At 38.4% G+C, this 19294-nt stretch overlaps 1 long non-coding RNA gene across 1 annotated transcript; it reads left to right on the plus strand.

The window, feature by feature from the left end:
• Positions 1 to 532: 532 nt before the first annotated feature.
• Positions 533 to 14243, plus strand: LOC113946135. Its single transcript, XR_003527305.1, has 3 exons — positions 533 to 618; positions 1373 to 1549; positions 14186 to 14243. It is a non-coding gene; the product is annotated as an uncharacterized LOC113946135 (long non-coding RNA).
• Positions 14244 to 19294: the final 5051 nt, after the last annotated feature.

Below are 19294 nucleotides of genomic sequence, written 5' to 3' on the forward strand. Positions count from 1 at the left end.
GCTTGCATTTTAAATGAGCCAAGCACTAAGTCGATAATGGTTGTGGTCTCTCACTACTACTGAAAAATAGCCCAGCTTTTTAGGTGCCCAGCACTGTACCCTCAAGCTGGAAAATGTTTGAAGCCATTTTGGTATAATTCTTACCTTCACTGTGCAGTATAGTCCTTATGTTAAGAAAAATTCTGCTATCATGCTGTACCTTTGGTATAAGAACACTGGAGCCTTCATGGCTAACCCACGTATTAGAAATAACTATACATCTCACAGACATTTGTGTATTTTGTGGTTACACTTGCTGTTACAAAACCACTCGAAATCTTATAATTCTGTTGTGTTCAGTGCATGATAAAAAGCTGGCTATACAACAAGAAGAAAACCGTTATATTATTTTGCTTTTTGTTAGGGAAATAACATATTATGGATAGGGGCTCTGCTTCTGCTGAAAATGTTTGTTCACCTCTTCAATATGATCCTCATACTACCTGTCTTCCAGCTGTCAGTTCATGATTCAGGCAGAAGCTTGCAGGGATATGTGCGTTGGCTGGAGGGGATGTCTGGAGGAGCTGGGAAGCAACCAGATGATTGACAGCGATTCAGGCGAGACTCGACATGGAGGGGGTAGGTACAGAGAAAAGCTAATCCTATAGAGGGAGTTGAAGGCTTTTTTGAGGGAGGATGAGGGAGGTAGAAAGCATCTGAGGGATTTGCTTTAGAGAGAATTTAAGGTTACATCTGCATCTCTCTGCAGCTGAAGGAGCCTGAGAGCAAGTTAGCACAGCACATATTATCAGTTACACTACCACAGTGAAGCTGATATGGTTATGTGAGTGTAGCAACCCATGTGAACACTCTTATTCCAGAATTATTAATTCTCTTTTTTCCAGTTTAATGTAAATATTGTGTAAAACTGAAATGTTGATATGGGCTTTTCTTTAAAAAAGAAAAAAAAAAAAAGAAAAAAAAACAAGCATTTTTGCCAGTAGAGTTAACAACACAGGAATTTAATTCATATGCCGAAGCTTTTTAATTCACCCCTTGCAGTATCTTGGTGTATTTCCAGCATGTGGACAGCTCCGAGTATACTGTTTTTCTTGCAATAAGGTTAATATTAGCTAGAAATAGAGACCTGCTGGAGATAAAACCAATGGCAGATGAGCTTAGCTAAAAGCAAAAGCTACAGTCTCTCAGATAATACCACAAGACAGCTTGAAAGGCTAATATATCATGCAAATGGTGGACCAGAATCATTTAGGCATAGATGGTCTGTGGGCTGTACAGAAGGAGTGAATCTTTCTGTATTCAGCTGTGTGTGTGTGTGTGTGTGTGCGTCTCACTCCCCCTCCACCCACTCCTCTCCCTCTTTCTCTCCCAGACAGGCGAACAGACCTGCTTCTTCCTTTGTGTTGCCAGTCAGGTCCTCCCTCTGCAGTCTTACACAGGAAGAAGATTTATAACAGCTGCATGCAATGCCAGTGTCTCAAAGAGACAGTATCACGCCATGTGGAGGATTTTCATATGGGGTTTAACTTTGCTCCACTGAATTGGAAAGGTACATTTTTTTAATCTTGATTATTTTAAACACTTAATTCCTGTGACTTTTATCTCCTGCTAAATTGTGACCTCCAAATACTAGCATCTTTAAATCACAATCTGTTGTCACAGTACTGTAATGGCTGTGATGTCTTAATTGAAAACATGGGGATGTAAGGATTTCAAAAGTATAATTAGGGCACATTTCAATGTGAAGTTGTGAATGCTGTTCTGTAAGATGGGCATCTGATATTTCTGCCATACTGTATCAGAAATATAAGATTCAAACTAGAAAATGAAAATACAGCACACATGCAATGCAACTGTGTACCATATGTTAAGAAATGTGCACCTCGTAAACAGCGGGCTAATTAGCTAGAGAAAACAGAGATGTCTGAATGATGATGCTAGAAATAAAAAGGATAATGAAATATCGAAACAGACTTGTGTAGGAGATCCACCTGGCAGCAACTTGCCAGGTTTATCAAATTAAATGAAATCAAAGGAAAAATTATAGGTGAGAAAAAATGAAAATAACAGCACTGTTTCTCTTTGTTTTAAGCTCTCAGTTGCCTGCTTCTTACCTCCCTGACTAGTGGCATGTGTTATAATTAACGATGAGTGAAGCATCAGAGTCAGAAAAGCCCAAAAGCTTAGACATGTTCCCTAGGCTTGGGGAAAATCTCTATAAAATTTGACAAGGGACAGTTTCTTGGGTTGTCTCTCTTCTATCTCTCTAACAACAAGAATACAAAATTAAAATAGACTTCCTTTTGGCATTCCACTTCTTAGCCTCCATGCTTCCCAAAAATGAACACACGAAGTTGAATTATTTGATTTTGAGAAATTCTTAAAGGGGCTAGCCACTGCCAGTGTCTGGGTTCTATGTTAGTAACAGATTCCATCTTCAGAAGTACATAAAATCAGAAAATATAAATCCTGGATAAAAAGATCAGGAACAGAGGCAGTTGCACTATAAGAAGTAAAACACTACACAGCAGGCCATGGCAGGGAAGAGTCTGTATCTAGTTCTTCTAACTCAAATACATACACTAGTTTCCTGCTTCTACCCTGTTTTCCCTCATCCCACAAAAAGCATATATAAACATGTTGTATGTGATTTGCCTTAGGAATTCTCTTCCCAGGGTCAATGAGCTCCAGAAGAGTGTTCCCTGTATTCACTCCCTGGTGTTTTTCAGCAGCAGGAGGTCCAAGACATGCTTATTCTTCTTTTCGGAGAAACATAACCAAGATTTAATCCAGTATTCACTCAAACATCTGGTTTTCCTCAATTATTGTCCACCCAAAACCACTCTTGTTGTATTGCTATTGAAATCTACTATTATCCAGTGTTATCAGTACAATGCTTGCTTTTATTCCTCCTGATTACCAGAACCTTTTGCCTCCAACTTCTACAGCTAGTCCACTGGTAGTTTTGGTTGATGAAGGCTGCGGGTGGGCTGGCATAAAAGATTCCTGCCCAAGTGTCAAGTTCATATGCTGACAGCTGTTTAACCTGTAACAGTGACTGTATCCATTCTAGTGTGCTAGGAATACTGTGTTATGCAGCTTGGAGTAACATTAGCAGAAGTCCCAGACATCAGGGAATTCAATCTACTGTCTGGCTATTATAGAATTGTTTGTTATTGTTTAAAGAGGCTTAGAACTGGTCAACAGAAAGGCTTCCACAGAATGAGCTTAAAACCTGACAGCCTACAGAAATTGTTCATAGCTGTGTGGTCTGCTTTTAGTGTAGAACGTAGCTTTCTCCACTGCTAATTAAACCTGTACTATCTGAACTATTCACATGAAGTTCTTTCTGCAAATTACTCTGATGCAACAGATAAATTTATGCACACTGTTTACATATGAAACAAAACCTCAACATTTCTTAAGTCTACATGTACATCATCACAGTGAGATGTCATTTTTGATCTAGAAAACAGTATCCATAGGGTTATCTTCCCTTATCTCTGATCCACTGAGATTTACACTGCCTACATATGTCACAACTTTGGAGATCTTTTTGGGACAAGATTTGGACAAGCATCTCATTGAAATCTGTACAGAAAAGGTGACTGTACACAACAGCTCATTTGAGAAGTACCAAACACAGTAAACAATGAAGAGGGACAGAAGTTATACACAAGGCTTCAGCGTGCATGTACAAATACAGAGACACAATGTCTATGCATGCTAAATAAACAGAGCTTGAATTTCAGCACTGGACCGCTGGTTTTCACACTGCTTGACTTTGTTCTGCTCAGTTTGCCTGGTGCAAACCAGCACCCTTCCAGACAATACCCAGGCATGGGGATAGCATTTGCCAGGAATCATTCCCAATACCCAACATCATCCTTGATGGTTTCTCTAAAACTGTCTTGGAAGTTTGGCACCATGACACACTCCTCCTGCCACACACCACAGTGTGCTGCAAATTCTCTGTTTCATACTAGAAAAACCCTGTGCTAAAAAGCTGCAATGTGACCCTCACTTTATTTCAGACACTTTGTCCCCTTGAGGCAACACTCAAGGCCAAGTGTTATGTAGTGTGCCTGCAGCCACTCTGTGCCATTTAGCCTCACGGACAGAAATCAGCCCTTAGTCCTATTTTATTTAGTGACATATACAGCCAACAAGACCTTCTGAGTTAAAAGTTACGGAACACTGAATGAGTGCAGTGTTGAACCATGAGAAAGAAATAAAACTAAGACAAATGGCACATGTCTCATATATTTGTCAGAAAGGTTAAAAAAAAAGTATAGACCATATGAGAGACAAATGTTTGCTTCCTTTTCTGCCTTGGAGCACCAAAATATCTCAGTGGGATAAACTGAGTTTTTCTACAGACTTGTCACACCACAACAAAATGCTTAATCTCCAGAGAAATCACAATCAGGCATCTAATGCTCAATTGACTAGGAGAATATTCATGCTGATGTACAAGAGTATATTCACAGAGCCAGAACAAAGACCTTCCTATGCAGTTTATGTTATTGAATGAAACTATACAAGTTCCCTCTCTCCATGTCAGAGATAAATCTGGTGTTTATAAGGGGGAAAGAAAAGAAACAAACAAACCACCCCACAACCTTAAACCTTATCCCACAAAGAGCTGGGATTAAAGTATAGGATTGAAGTATTCTGTTTAAATGAATACAGCTGTAAGAACTTTGATGATGCCAACAACCCACTTTATATGAGATATGGAAATATTCAGCCAGAATTAGTCTCAACCAGAGTATGTGCATTTTGCAGCAACAGTAGAAACACTGGGAATGTATATAGTTCTAGAAATTCCACATAAGAATAAAATCTCCTACTCATGTCACATATAAAGAGGAATGCTAGCAATAGAACAATGTTTGCAAATAGGGTTTATAAAAGAAATGAAGTTGTCTAATAGAAGCTATCAGCCCATCAAGCTAAACTACCAAGACTGGAAGCCCGGAAAGGATTTAGCTGATTCCATTCAGCAAACCTACCGTTGGTAATGACTAGTGTAGATGTATTAAAAAATGTGTTAGATGATGGCCAAAAGACAAACTATGTCAGACATATTAATATGTTCTTGAGGACAAATAGTATTAAATAGCATTGTAGAAAACACTAGTAACATATCAATTCAACATACAATCTAGAATTCTCATAAATAAAGCTTCAATCATTGTTCATGAAACTGCTAAAAGTAGCATGATGTTCTTCATGTTCTTTTTGTAGTTAAGACAACATTTGTGCTGTAGTTGCATGAAATCTGTAACCCGCAATTGCAGAAGCTAAAAAATGCTTCTTTTAGAAACAGCCACAGGTAATAGTTGAAGACTTCATCATCAAAGATGAGAAGTTCAAAATCTAGATGATTCCAATGTGTTAAAATAGCTAGAAAGATCAGGGCATTATGGATTTTTGGAAAATAGCACCAATGAAACAGCTTTACCTGAAATAAAAGAGTATATTTCCTCTTGTTTCAGAAATAAAAGGAATTTTTTTAATAGTGTCATAGGATACTTCAGGTTGGAAGGGACCTCAGAAAGGATTTAGTGTAAACTCCTACTCTAAACAGATTTGCTTAGAGATTTACACAGCCTGGTCTTGAAAACCTCAAAGTAGAGGCTCAGAGCCTCTCTGAGCAACCGACTTCACTTCTTGGTTGTCCTTATGCTGAAAAAATTTTGCCTTGTAATCAGCTGGAAACATTCCTTTTCTCATTCATGTCCATTGTTTCTAGTTCTCCTGACATGTAACACTGGAAAACCTGCTTCCTCCTTTTCATAACTTCCTCCTGGGTATTGGAACGCTGCTCATAGTTCCCCCCAAAGCTGTCTCTTCTTCAAACTAGACAATTCTATTTCCTTCCATCTCTCCTTAAGGGGCTTTTGTTGGTCTGTTCATCCCATAGGTTCCTTCAAAAGGCAACTTGCCCCTCAAGCCCTCCAACTGCAACCTCCGTTTGGGTTTCATCTGAAAACTTAATGAGAGACTCTCCACTCTGTTGTTACTCTGCTTCAGGTTGCAAGAAGTATCTTCCTAGAGGATTTGCTCCGGTTTTTTGCCAGAAGTTGAAGTAAGGCTGAGCAGCCTGTAATCCTCTAGGTTGTCCTTTTAGAACCTTTATAAAGATTTGATGCAGCTTGCCGGGTCCATGAGCATTTATGAGTTGAGTTCTCATAAGTAATTCCTGACTTGATCCTTATCCACTGCTAGTAGTTCCTCTCTTCTCTCTCATTATGCACAGAGGCCTCAAAGAACAAGGCATTGAGCACTTCAGCCTTACCAGAGTCCACTATTGCTGAATCATCCTTTTCATTCACCAACCATTACATATTTTCCTTGTTCAGCCTTTTATTAGTAATGTACAAGCTCTTCTTGTTGCCTTGATATCCCTGGCAAGTCTCAATATCATCTGAGTTTTGGTTTCCCTGACACTAGCACTACATACTAGTGCAGTGTTTCAGAAATTCCCCCGCTGTAGCCTGTCCTTGCTTCCATCTGCCTTATGCTGCATTTTATGGTGGATCTCTGCCTTGAGTTGGTCTATTGTTGTTGAGAGTACTTGACTTCCTGAGCATCAGAATGAACCACTCATGTGCTTGAAGGAAGAAGTCCTTACAGACCTGCTAGATTCTCTGCACTCATTTGCTTGCCAGAGCTGTCTCCCATGGAATCCCACCTTTCAACTGCCCAGATAAGCTGAAGTCTACCCTCCCAAAGTGCAGGCTCTGTACTGCACAGCTTGCCTTCCTCTGCCTCCTCAGGATCTTGAAGTCCATTATTTTGTGGTCACTACAGCCAAGGTTTCTATTGATTATCACATTCCCAAACAGTTATCACTAGATAGTGAATGACAGGTTCACCTGGCTGGCCTCTCCAGTGTCTGTATCATAAATTTACCCCCAGTGCAATCCAGAAGCCTCCTGGATAGCTTGCTTCTTACCACAGTGCCCTTCCAACAGATTTTAAAAATCCTATAAGAACCAGCATCATAGGATCAAAAGACTTCACTGAGTGTTTCAAGAAGACTTTATCCACTTCCTCTGACCACATTGATCAGGTGGTCGGTAACATACTTTCTCCACAATGACACCTTCACTGGCCTCTCTGAGACCCACAAGCTCTCATCCATCTCCATGCATTTGAGCTGATCCTTCACACAGACAATAATACTCCTTGCCTTCTCTACCTGTCTTTCTCAAAGATCTTGGATCAGTCTATCCTACCACTCCAGTCACCTGAGCTATCCTGTCATGACTCATTGCTTTGATCACAGGTCCAACCACATTATTTCTGTAAGAATAATGCTAAAGTCTCGCTTTATAGATAGATCATCACACAAGGATCAGAATAAAACCACTTTTACATGGGAGACTAAAACTACATGAATCCATAAGTTAAAGTACTACTGCAGTTTTGAATTAGACTGAAAATATTGCATATTTATAATATCTAATATCCCTAAATATCCCTACCAGTAAACAGTCAGTGGCATATAAAACAAATAAAACAGAAAGGCAGCAATCAGCAGAGACTTCTTCAACATTTAAAAAAAAAACCCTCTTCTTCTGAATGATTCATGAAAAAAAATCATTTTAAAAATTCTAAACAACTTTTCAATGTACATTTGCTAGTAAAATTATGTTATAATGATGTCTATATCTGCAAAACTATTAAACTTAAGGTTATATAGTGCTACCATCATCTTGTTTGAAGTAATTATATGACACCTGGCATGCTGTTTAAGTATTTTTTAATAAGTTATTGGAGGGTGCAGAACAGGTTCTATACAAGGTGCCTATACCAACTTCACTTGATCTTGCAAGTCTAAGCAACAAGATCCTTTCAATACTGTTCAAAGACAGTTTAGTCATCACTGTTAGCATGGGGAAGTGGGAGGGTTGGAGTATGGCAGAGTTAGTGGAAAACTTGATATCCAAGGGCAAAACAGTGTCCTAAATACTTTGCCCACAGCATTTTTGTCAAGCAGTAAAACATGTGATAAAGAAGGAGAAAACCACACCAAGTAGTGCTTTAGTGACTTCCGAATACTTTCAAAAAAGGGCAGGGATAAACTCTTTCTACTTTATTATGAAACTGAATACATGAGATACTGAAATGCGCCAACTTAGTGTGCCAGTCTGCAAGAAGGTCATACAGCCAGTAAGAAGGGGATTACAGGCCTAAACCTTAGGCTAACTATCATAAGCTCCTGATTTAGCCAGAGGAGACTCAGATATTTAAGAGATTTGCAGTGAAATTAATTGAGAAATTAATGTAGAGGCTATCAGTGTAAGGTAGGATATAAATGGGAAAATTAATATGTACTCTTGTTTCATTTTCATTTAGATTCTGTGAGTGGATTAGTCTGGCTTACACATAGCTGTGTATATTTAGGTATGGTGACAAATATTGCCTAACAGAGGAATATTTCAAATGAACACAGCCTCTTTTCCGAATGGTAGGCCTTATAAATATAGAAAAATTGGCTAAAGAATTCAGATTCTTTAATACTGCAGGAAGAAGGGAAGTAAACACAAGTGTTCATGATCCTGGACTTTAAGGACAGCCTGGCAGGTTAACCGAAGGAACAACTAATCAGTTAGGGTAGCCACTTTTACCAAGACTCTTGTTTGCTTGATCACAGTGTGGCTTCTGTTATATAAACTCTCTGCCTTTATAGCTGGTAAGTTATGTTTTACTTGAAGCCAAGAGGTTCTCAGTACATAATTAAAGGTGAGGTATGACAATAGACTTCAAATACATGAAAAGCTAACAAAAAGAGGAAAGCAGCAATTTGTTCTGTGTATCATCAGTAGATGAGGCTGAGAAGTAATGGACTTAAATTACAGCAAAGTTAGGTGTTAGGAAGCAAATTCCAGTCCTAAGGACAGAGAAAGCCAGGAAGATAATGGCATGGGAGATTGTAAAGACTCCATCATTGGAGATTTTTAGAATAAACACCAGTCAGACAGATATAAGCACAGCTGAGTTTGCATTAGAGCTGGAAGATGGAAGAAATGTCCTCTTGAAGTCCTTTCCAGGCCTGTGATTCTATTATTCAAAGTCTGCTTCGGAGAGTAACAGTCTTTAATGTGTTTCAAATGGAATTACATCTCATTCAGATATTTGTGAAATAGTGAAATTAAACATAAGACTCACTAAAACCTGAAAACTGACATGAGTGCACTAAATTAGTCAAAGTAGTTCTTTGACCTCTTGTGTTTTTCCTTTGGCTTATTCCTGGCATCATGCTTGAGAAAGCTGCAACTTGATAAATACATAGATAGCTGGCAGTGACTCAAGCTCCTCCAGCTGTGTTCATGCTTGGCCTTCCTTTTCTTAAGAGTTTCATTTCATTTTTTACTAGTCATTAAGCTCATTGACTAGTGTTTAGAGACTAGTAAGTGACAAGCTTAAAGACAGTAAATCATACAGAAAGTCTGTGTACAACTAAAACGTGTTGCTTATTCATGGTAGCAGTCTTTTTTTCTACAATAGGTGGCCCCATCTTTGAACAGTACATGTATTGATACCCCGCATATTGCATTTGAAAGCTAGAATTTGAATAGATTGGGCCAAGTAATGAAATATCAGGAAACTGAACATTTCCTAAATAAAGATTCATACTTGCTTCCTGGCTCTGAGTAAGACATAATCCCTTTCCTCCTGTTTCCATTTTTCAATTAGTAAACTGCTTTGTAGTTTTCCTCCAGATTCAGCTGTAGCAGTCATGATTGACTTCTCAGTTGAAGTCAGCAGCAGGTATGCAAGCTTCTTCCTCACCATTAGATAACACTGTAATCAATAGAAATTATTTGTCTTCTTAAAAACAAGAAGGCTTTTCTAAGAAAAAAATTAACCATCCATACAAAATTGAAAGGAAATGCATAAGCTCTTTCCAGGTCAGTTAAGCACAGGGGATTCTTCACCTTGTACCAGAACACAGAGAAACTCCTTTCTGCCTAGCCTTGCTATCCTGTAGATAACATCTTGGTTTTCTAATGCAGATTTATTTCATTTTTACTTTTAATACATTTCACTGAAACAGAGTGCCACTGAAGGAGGAATAATAAGACAACTCTTAAAAGTCTAAATAGAAAAGAATTTTCAACTTATTATTGCTAATCGGGAAAAATAATCACCTAGATTTAAAACATTATGAAATAAATCCTGTCATATTGAAATCATATGTTTATTATACTGCTTCATGCTATAGAACTTTTAGGACTCACATATTATTGATCTTGTTTTTGTGAACAGCAGAATAAGTCAGAGAGACTTCTATTAACAGCAGTGAACTTGCACCTCTGTTACAGTGAGTGAATTTATACCAGAAGAAAATCAGGAAATTTACAATAAGAACCAAGAACAATTAGTTACACAGTGAGTGGTGATAAAGATAGCAACCTGTGTGTCTAAGTGTGGACTTTACAGAAGAAATGTGAGCGTTCTCACTTCAGTTAAACTATTTAGAGATGTCAAGATTCAGAGCACTGTATTAACTCAAATCTAAATCAGAAAAGTAGGTTAAGACAAAGTAAAATATCAGATTAAAAGAAAATGTTTTGGAAGAAAAAGAGTAGATGAGACAAGCCAGAAAGCCCTATAATCTTCAGTTCTACCATATGCCATAAGAAAAATATATTACGAAAATACTGTGGAAAAATAGCAATTTGGAGAATAAGAAAACACGGAATCTCCCCAAAAGTGAGAGAGGCAGCATTTTAGAGGGAAGAAAAGATATGAAATATCTCATAATTAAAGAATCTTCACCAGAAAGTATAAAATACACTTTTCCTAGAAGGCATCCACCACTCAGTGCACAATGACTTCTGGATTCTCTTTAGCATTCTTCAAACAAGTCTTTTCAGTCAACCAACAAGGGTTTGATTCAGACCAAAAAAAATCTTAGGTTTCTTTTGTTAATTTAAAAAAAAATTTGGCCAATAATCTAGTCTAGAGTAGATTCCTTCTCAATGGACACAAATCAACACTTCCAGAGGGTAGTGCATCCCACTTTTCAAATTCCTTTCTTATACACCTCTAAAGATTGATTTGTCCCATCTTTGATCTTTCCATGCCCACTGAGGAAATCTAGAAAATTAGCTTAACCAAGATACCTATACTACTACTAAAGATCAGCCTAAAGATCAGCTTTGTCTAAAGGTCTTTCTACAGATACAGCCTCTTGAGGTTCCACATCTACAACATGTAATTGATTTCCTTGTAATTAATAAATATGCTAAACCTTTGAGGTAAAAGAAAAGTTGGATTTACATCACTAACAGTCTTTTGGACTCAAATTCATGTCTGTCTCATTGCAATGAGACAGACACCGTGCTGGTACACCTTTGCAAAGGCAACATGCAAACTAACAGGCATGCTCCAGGAATCAAACATGAAGGGAATTATGAACCTAAATTAGATCTACAGTAGTATGAAGGATTAAAGATATTAGAAAACAGGAAAATATAATTTCTTCCAAGTAATGCCATGGTATGGATTCTTGTGGTATGGAGCCCCTCCTTGCCACACCATGTGCACAGTAATATTTTTATTTGCTTCACAGTAATATTTTTATTTGCTTTTGGGAACAACTGAAGAGACAAAGTAGTGTGATTTTAAGTTTCTCTGTATTAAAAGTCTGTAAAAATCTGTTCTTTGCTTGAAATCTGTAAGAAACCGCAAGCAACTCCATATGTCCCTTTCTTTTGTGCTACTTTTGTGCTTTTTATTTTGCAGTGTAAAAAAATCATCACTGGAACCTAGTGACAGACCTTGATTAACTGTGCTTAATCTTTTTTCCAGAGAAAATTTGAACGGAGAAAGTGTTCTAAAACAAGATAATAAAATGTTATCATTTCTTCATTCTCATTTTATTAAATATGCTCATCTTATTTGCAGAGTCAATCTATCCAGTTGGTATCTTTGTGACGAGACAGAATGCATAAGGAAAAATGGTTTTGAAACATATGTTTACATAATCTATCTGCAATGGTAATCTTACTGACAGCCATTTGTCACTGATCATTCTGTTGTGGTACAATATGATTTGTGCTCCTTTTCCCTTTGTTACTGGAAGTTAAATGGGAAAACAGATAACTGTAGAAAAGCCTGTAACTTTTTTTAACTACCATTCATCTCTTAAGTCGGGAATTCCTCCCAATATCCATGAAGTCCTTTGTGACTGTACTTTTTGTTTTCTAGCACAAGAACAGAAATACTCAATGAATTCAAAAGGGGACAAATTTTTTACTGATAAAACAAACCGTTCTCTCACTCTGTAACAGGGCTTTAATTTTCATCAATGTCACAGAATGCTGTTGAAGGTTATAGCTGAGTAAGTTTTAGAGGATTGTTAGATGTTTATATGCCTAGCAGGAAAATATAATATCAGAATATTTACTAACAACAATAGAATATTTGAAAGGGAGATCAAAATTCACACTTCAGACCTTAAGCAAATCACAAACTTAAGGAATAAAGATGAAGCATTTTTCCCATGGTTTACTTCACACATCTTCCTGTGGGAAGCTTGTTGCTAGTCCTCAGATTATGAATGGTGGACCTAGATAACCTGTTCTAGCAAGATGATTTCTGTGTTCTTATGTAAAACTCTGAGAAGGTGCCATTAATGGTCTCTGCCATTATCTACCCTTGCGTACATGATATTTTGCCCTAGGAAGATGATAGATGTGTAGGGGTAAGAGAAAAAAATTGAAACCCTGGAGCTGAATTGGTCTTCTTCTTTAGTCAATGGGATGCAAAGAAGAAAAAAAATTCAAAGGATACCTTACAACAGACCCAAAAGTCACATCCTTTTTTCACTCACAATAGGTAAGAAAACCCCTTGGTATATCTGGTGGGTTGACCTTGTCTAGCCACCACATACCCACTAAACCTCTCAACTTGACTGTGGACTGGGCAGAAGAAAATATGATAAAAGTCTAGTGGGGCAAGGTAAGGACAGGGAGATCACCGTAACAGGCAAAACAGACTTGACTTAGAGATATTAGTTTATTTTATTGCCAATTAACAGTGAATTAAGATAATGAGGAATAAGACCAAATCTAAAAGCACTCTCCTCTGATACCTCTCTTCTTCCTGACTCAGCTTCACTCCCGATTTCTCTATCTCCCTCTCCCAAGTAGTCCAGAGGAATGGAGAATGAGAGCTGTGGTCAGTTCATTACATTTTTGTCTGTGCTGCTCCTTCCTCCTTGCACTCTTCCCCTGCTGCACTGTGGGGTCCCTGCTACAGGAAACAGTCCTCCATGACCTTCTCCAACCTGAGAGCCTTCCTATGGGTTGCAGTTCTTCACAAACTGCTGCAGCGTGTGTCCCTTTCATAGGATGCAGCCCTTCAGGAGAAGATTGCTCCAGCGTGGGCTCCTCTCTCCACAGGGCCATCTTTTGGGCACCCACGTGACCCTCCATGGGGTTTTCCATGGGCTGAAGGTGGATTTTGCTCCATCTTGGACCTCCATGGACTGCAGGAGACAGCTTACCTCACCATGGTCTGAACCACAGGCTGCAGGGGAATTTCTGCACTGTCCGTGGTGTCTGCAGGGTTGTTTCACTCACGTATTCTCACCCCTCTCTCTGGCTGCTGTTGTGCAGTAGGTTTTTTCCCACTTCTTACCTTTGTTATCCCAGAGACAATACCACTGCTGCTCATGGGCTCAGCCTTGGACAATGGCAGGTCCCTCTCGGAGCCGGCTGGCGTTGGCTCTGCCAGACATAGTGTAAGCTTCTGGCAGCTTCTCACAGAAGCCATCCCTGTAGCCCACCCTGCTACCAAAAGCTTGCCACATAAAACCAGTACAATACAACTTTTTGTGTATGATCTTTTCATGTCCATACCCTTTTCTCTTACAACCATGTTGCTGTATAGTCTACATAATTGACACCACCTCAACTGTCATACCTTGTCTGTAGCATAAAGATTTCAAAAGCTTCATTTGATACATTTTCATCCTGATATGCTGTAAAAAAACTTTCCAAAATACTTTTTCTCGATATATACAGTATTAATTTAGGACTAATATAACTTGATGTATTTAAGAATTTATGTGATATATTATATATTCAAGGATATATAAAAATTAAAATATAATTTGTATATATATTTAATATATATATAGTTTCTTCTTTTCCCTTAGTTGTATGTAGATTTCTCTAATGGGATAGAGAACTTTCACTCCAGATGGAATAATCAGGTAAGCCAGAAAGCCACTTAAATTATAATATATTTGTAAATAATATATTTATTTGTGCATAATTTAATATATTATATAGTATATGCATTAAATATAGAATGTTTAATATATTATATAAAATATAATCATGGTAAGACTTTGGTGGGACAACTGGGAAGCTAATCTGTAGGCATAGGTCTGGAATGCCATCTGAAGCATTTCTTGAAGTATTCTCTAAATATTGAACCAGGTTTAATTGTGTAAGCATGAAATTCCCTCACAATGTAATCAAGAGGTAGTACATACTTGGTTAGAAAATAAGAGCCCAGTGACAATAGGACCTTCTAACTGGCTTCTAACTGGTTACTTAAGCTATACTCTGACTTCAGCAGTTCTTCCAAGCTCTCTATTCATTTTTCTTTGATTTTTTTTGTAAGTTTATACAATGCAGATATTCTATCTTTTTCTATTCCCATATATTTTTCTTTTTAAAATTGTCTCTATTTCTTTTCATTGCTATAATTTCTCTTTTTAAAATTAGCTGTTTTTCTTTGGTATCAATGCAAAAAATGGTCTAAACTTGATCTTCAGTTGCTTCAGCTGCATGCTTCATCACTGGCCTTTCTTGCTTTTCCTTTATTAATTTAATCTGAAATGCTGGTCTAGTAATCATCTACATTATGGACAACCTCTATTATGATCTATTCATTAACCTCTCATCATCTTCATTCCTGACTTCCAAACTCTGCATAACTCCACTCTCATTATTGGCAATTTTCTCTGCAGTTTCTTAGCTTTGTCCTTGTCTCCTCGAAGTTGTGTCCCCTTCAGTTTATTGTTTTGTTCTTGTCTGTAGGCCCCAAACTTTGGGGAGTCTTTGGATGTCTGAATCAAGGGTGAACAACAGACCAAGAGTCAAAGTGCTTGCAATCAAATAAACTCTGTATTAGGAATAGTCATGGAAATTTTTAAAGATTTTCAAAGATTCTTCACACTTCACACACACATCTTTTCTGCACAGTTAAAATACTTAGCATTTTTGGTTTCTGTAGTTCTCAAGGTGTTATAGAAGGTGAGTAGAGCTTGTTAGCCTAATTTTTAAAGTGCTAAGGTAGGGTAAACCTAGCATAGGTGGTGGCAAAATCAAGCAAGATCGTATCTTGCAAAGGGTAAAATGACAAAATAAGAGCAGAAATTAGATTAGAATATCAGTTAGTATTGTAAACTCAGATTATCTACCTGGGTAGATAATCCCAGGTTAACATTTCCTATCAGCTGTTCATGTCAACTTTAATACTTTAAGGTAGAAAGTTATGAAAGCACTGTTCATCCTTCACTGGGATATAGTGGTATTATACTCAGAGAAGCAGAGAGTATTCCTGTGTTCAAAGTTAAAAATATTTTCCTTTCAAGATGCTACCATGGAACACAATCAGGATCAAAACTCACTGCTGAGCTCAGTAATAGAAAGGAGTACTTTCTTACAGTCAAAAGGCTTTTTTTTCCCTTCACTGCAACTGCAGATGAGATAGGTGAACCAATACTGGCCTTCAGATATATTAAATTATGTTTCATTGATGGCAAAATCCAGTTCCCAGCTAATATTCCATTTAGTAGATGGCTTAAAGTGCACCTTAATCTGCATCATGCCCCAGGTTTGACATTATTTGTGTAGGGCATCACAGGTTGATAGTATTTTTTTTCTGCTGACAGGCACAGTTCTCTTCTCCATTAAAGCTTATGGATATTTATAACTCAAAGTGTTCTTGTAGTAGCTGGTAATATAGAACACTTCTCTGCAGTCTACTATTTGACAGCTTCTATTTACTGAGATCTTACTGATGAGAACATCCATAGCTCTCTTAGTTACCAGATAATTGTGCCAAGGTGATCCTGATCCCTGAACTGAAGGAAGCAAAGAAACAAAAAGCTGCTTTCTCTATCCAAATTCTTGTGTCAGATTCTTACTAGAAGTAATAGACACCACCTTACTCAGATAAATAACAAATCAGCTCTAACTTCTTCACCATTTTTTCCTGTTTCTTCAAAATAAATGTAGACTTCCACCATCCCAGACAACAACACTGCCTACATAGATACAAGTAAAAGTACATTTTCTTCATTCTTAAGAACATGGAAACAGTATAAAACTCCAATGCATTAAGAAGTAGAAAATTAGAATCAGAACGAGGGAATCATTGGAAGGATCTTTAGAGTATTTCATCCAACCTCCTACTCAAAGCAGGAGTATTGCTAACACTAAATCAGATTCACTTTATCGTGTCCTGAAAACCCACACGAGTGGAAACTCCACAACTCCTCTGTGTAATCTTAGTGCTGTGCTGAACTACCATTTTTCATCATTCCACTGCTGGAAAATATATTCATAATGCTCTTCTTGGACGTCTCAAGCTGCAGTTTGTGGCCATTGCCTGTCAGCAAGTCCAGGTACAGAATGGATCATAGAAAGGCTTGATTTGGAAGGGACCTTAAAGATCATCTAGTTCCAACCCTCCAGCCATTGACAAGGGATACCATCCACTAGATCAAGTTGCTCAGGGCCCCTTCCAAACTGGCCTTGAACACTGACAAGGTTAGGGCTCCCAAAAGTTCCCTGGGCAACCTGTTCCAGTATGTCACTACTCTCTGAGTAAAGAATTTCTTCCTAACGTCTAATTTAAACCTGCTCTCTTTCAGTTTGAAGCCTATCTGCCCATATAAAAAGCCCCTCTCCTTCCTTTCTTATAAGCCCTCTTAAGGAACTGGGAGGCCACAGTGAGATCTTCTCCAGGTTGAACAACCCCATCTGTCTCATCCTGTCTTCATAGGATAGGTTCTTTCTGACAGAGACTCTCCAGTTTCTCCACATCAACCTTGAATAGGGGGACCAAAAGCTGGATGCAATGGTTGAGGTGTAGCCTCACAAGGTAGTAGTGAATAATAAGTTCCTTCAAAAATTCTCCTAACTTAAATCAGTATGCAGTTTGCCTCATCTCTAATGAGAACACACTGGGGCCTTAGATTCAGCCACGTATTTGCTACACCTCCATGGCCATTTGGTCAACTCACAGCTGTATTGAGTTATTCTGTTCCAGAAACAGAACTTTGAACTTGTCAAATGTGAGCTCCATGGCCTTCCTTTTGGCCCAGTCCTCCAGCATCTTAAGATGTCTCTGAATTGAAGTTTTAATATTTACTGTGTGAAATATTTACTTTAATTTAATATCTTCCACAGATTTACTGAGAATTCTTGTCTCATCATTGAGGTTGTTGACAAAGATGCCAAATAGTCGTGGAGCCATTGTCACCCCACTGGGTCTAGTGCTGATTACCAGCTTCCACTGGACATCATATGACTGATTACTGCCCTCTGAGCACAGAAGTCCAGCCAATATTAAACCTACCTAGATGTACATTCATACAACTCATCCCTCTTCAATTTACATGTGAGAGTGCTGCTGAGGGCCCCAGCAAAGTTAAGGTGTATTACATCCACTATTGTCGCTTCATTCACATCACTAGTCACTTTATCACTGAAGACAATTGAGTTAATAAGCATGATCAGTCCTTGGTTAACCTTTGTTTCTTGTTCTTCAGTGTTGTCATGGTTTAACCCCAGCCAGCAACTAAGAACCACACAACCATCACTCCTCCCACAGAGGAATGACAGAGAGAATAAGAAAAGTAAAAGTGAGAAAGCCTGTGGATTGAGATAAAGACAGTTTAACAATAAAACAACAAAAATAATAGTAAGGAAAAGGAAAAAGATAAGACAGAGAGAGAAAATAAAACCCAAGAAAGACAAGTCATACAAATGAAAATGATTTCTCACCATCAACCGACCAATGTCCAGTCACTTCCTGAGCATTAGCCTCCCTGGCATCCTCCCCCCCCCATCTTTATGTGCTAAGCATTATGCCATATGATGTGGGATATCCCTTGGATCAGTTGGGGTAAGATGTCCTGACTGTGTCCCCTCACAACTTCTTGTGCACCCCCAGCCTCCTCATTGGTGGGGAGGGGTGAGTAGCAGAAAATACCTTGATACTGTGCAAGCACTGCTCAGCAGTAACAAAAACATCCCTGTATTATCAGCACTGATTTGGTCACAAATCCAAAACACGGCCCCATATTAGCTACTTTTAGACCCAGCGCAATTGTTTAGAAATATCATCTAAGAATCTGTTTCCAGGGACTGAAATGAATCTGACCAGCCTGTAACTCCCAAATGGTTCTTCCTGACATTTATATAGCTGGGCATATTATTTTCCTTTTTTCATTTGTAAGAGACTTTTCCAGATTACTTCAATTTCTTTGGCCGCAGGTAAGTAGCAGCTTTACAATCACCCCAGCTGTGTGCTTCAACACTTTCAGATGAATCTCACCCAGGCCCAGGGATTTTAGCACATCGGGATCCTTCAAGTAGCCCCTAACCTGTGACAATTCCACTCTTGACTGCTCTTCTCCTTCCCAAGCATGACTGGCTTGTGCAGTGATCTGGTCTCAGGCTTTTCCTAGAGGGACTGAGGTAGGGAGGTGGAGAAGGCATCAAGTATTTTAGTTTTATCCATGTCATCCATCACTGTGCTGTCTTCTCCTTTTCATCAACAGTGCCACATTTCCTCTGAACTTTTTGCTCTGAACATTTTTCTATCAGCAAGCTGACAGAATTTCTTCTTATTACTCCTCGTGTCACTAGACAATTTTAAGTCTAGTTGGGCTTTGGCCTTCCATTACTCTGTGAGTAATGTTTCTCTCTCATCTCCATCCTTCTTTGCAATTTCTTGTATGCTCTCTAGGGTAGCTAATATCAATTTGATAATCATGAAAAATCAATGGTTTCCTGTGTTATTGTATTGCTATTTGCATTGCATTAGTTTTGTGCAGCCTGTCTTTGGTCACAGTTTATGTTCTTGTACCATGTTTAATAAAGTAATAGCAGATTAACATAGATATCATGGCTAGGCTTTACGAATGAAGATTTGGGAAGGGCTCTACCCACGTTTGTTACAAGAACGCTGGTGGCTAAAAAGGCCAATACGATACAGGCATATCCGGTTCCAAAAGGCACAG

Source organism: Corapipo altera, unplaced genomic scaffold, assembly GCF_003945725.1.
Source record: "Corapipo altera isolate COAL_440 unplaced genomic scaffold, ASM394572v1 46, whole genome shotgun sequence".
In the NCBI taxonomy this organism is placed as follows: Eukaryota; Metazoa; Chordata; class Aves; order Passeriformes; family Pipridae; genus Corapipo; species Corapipo altera.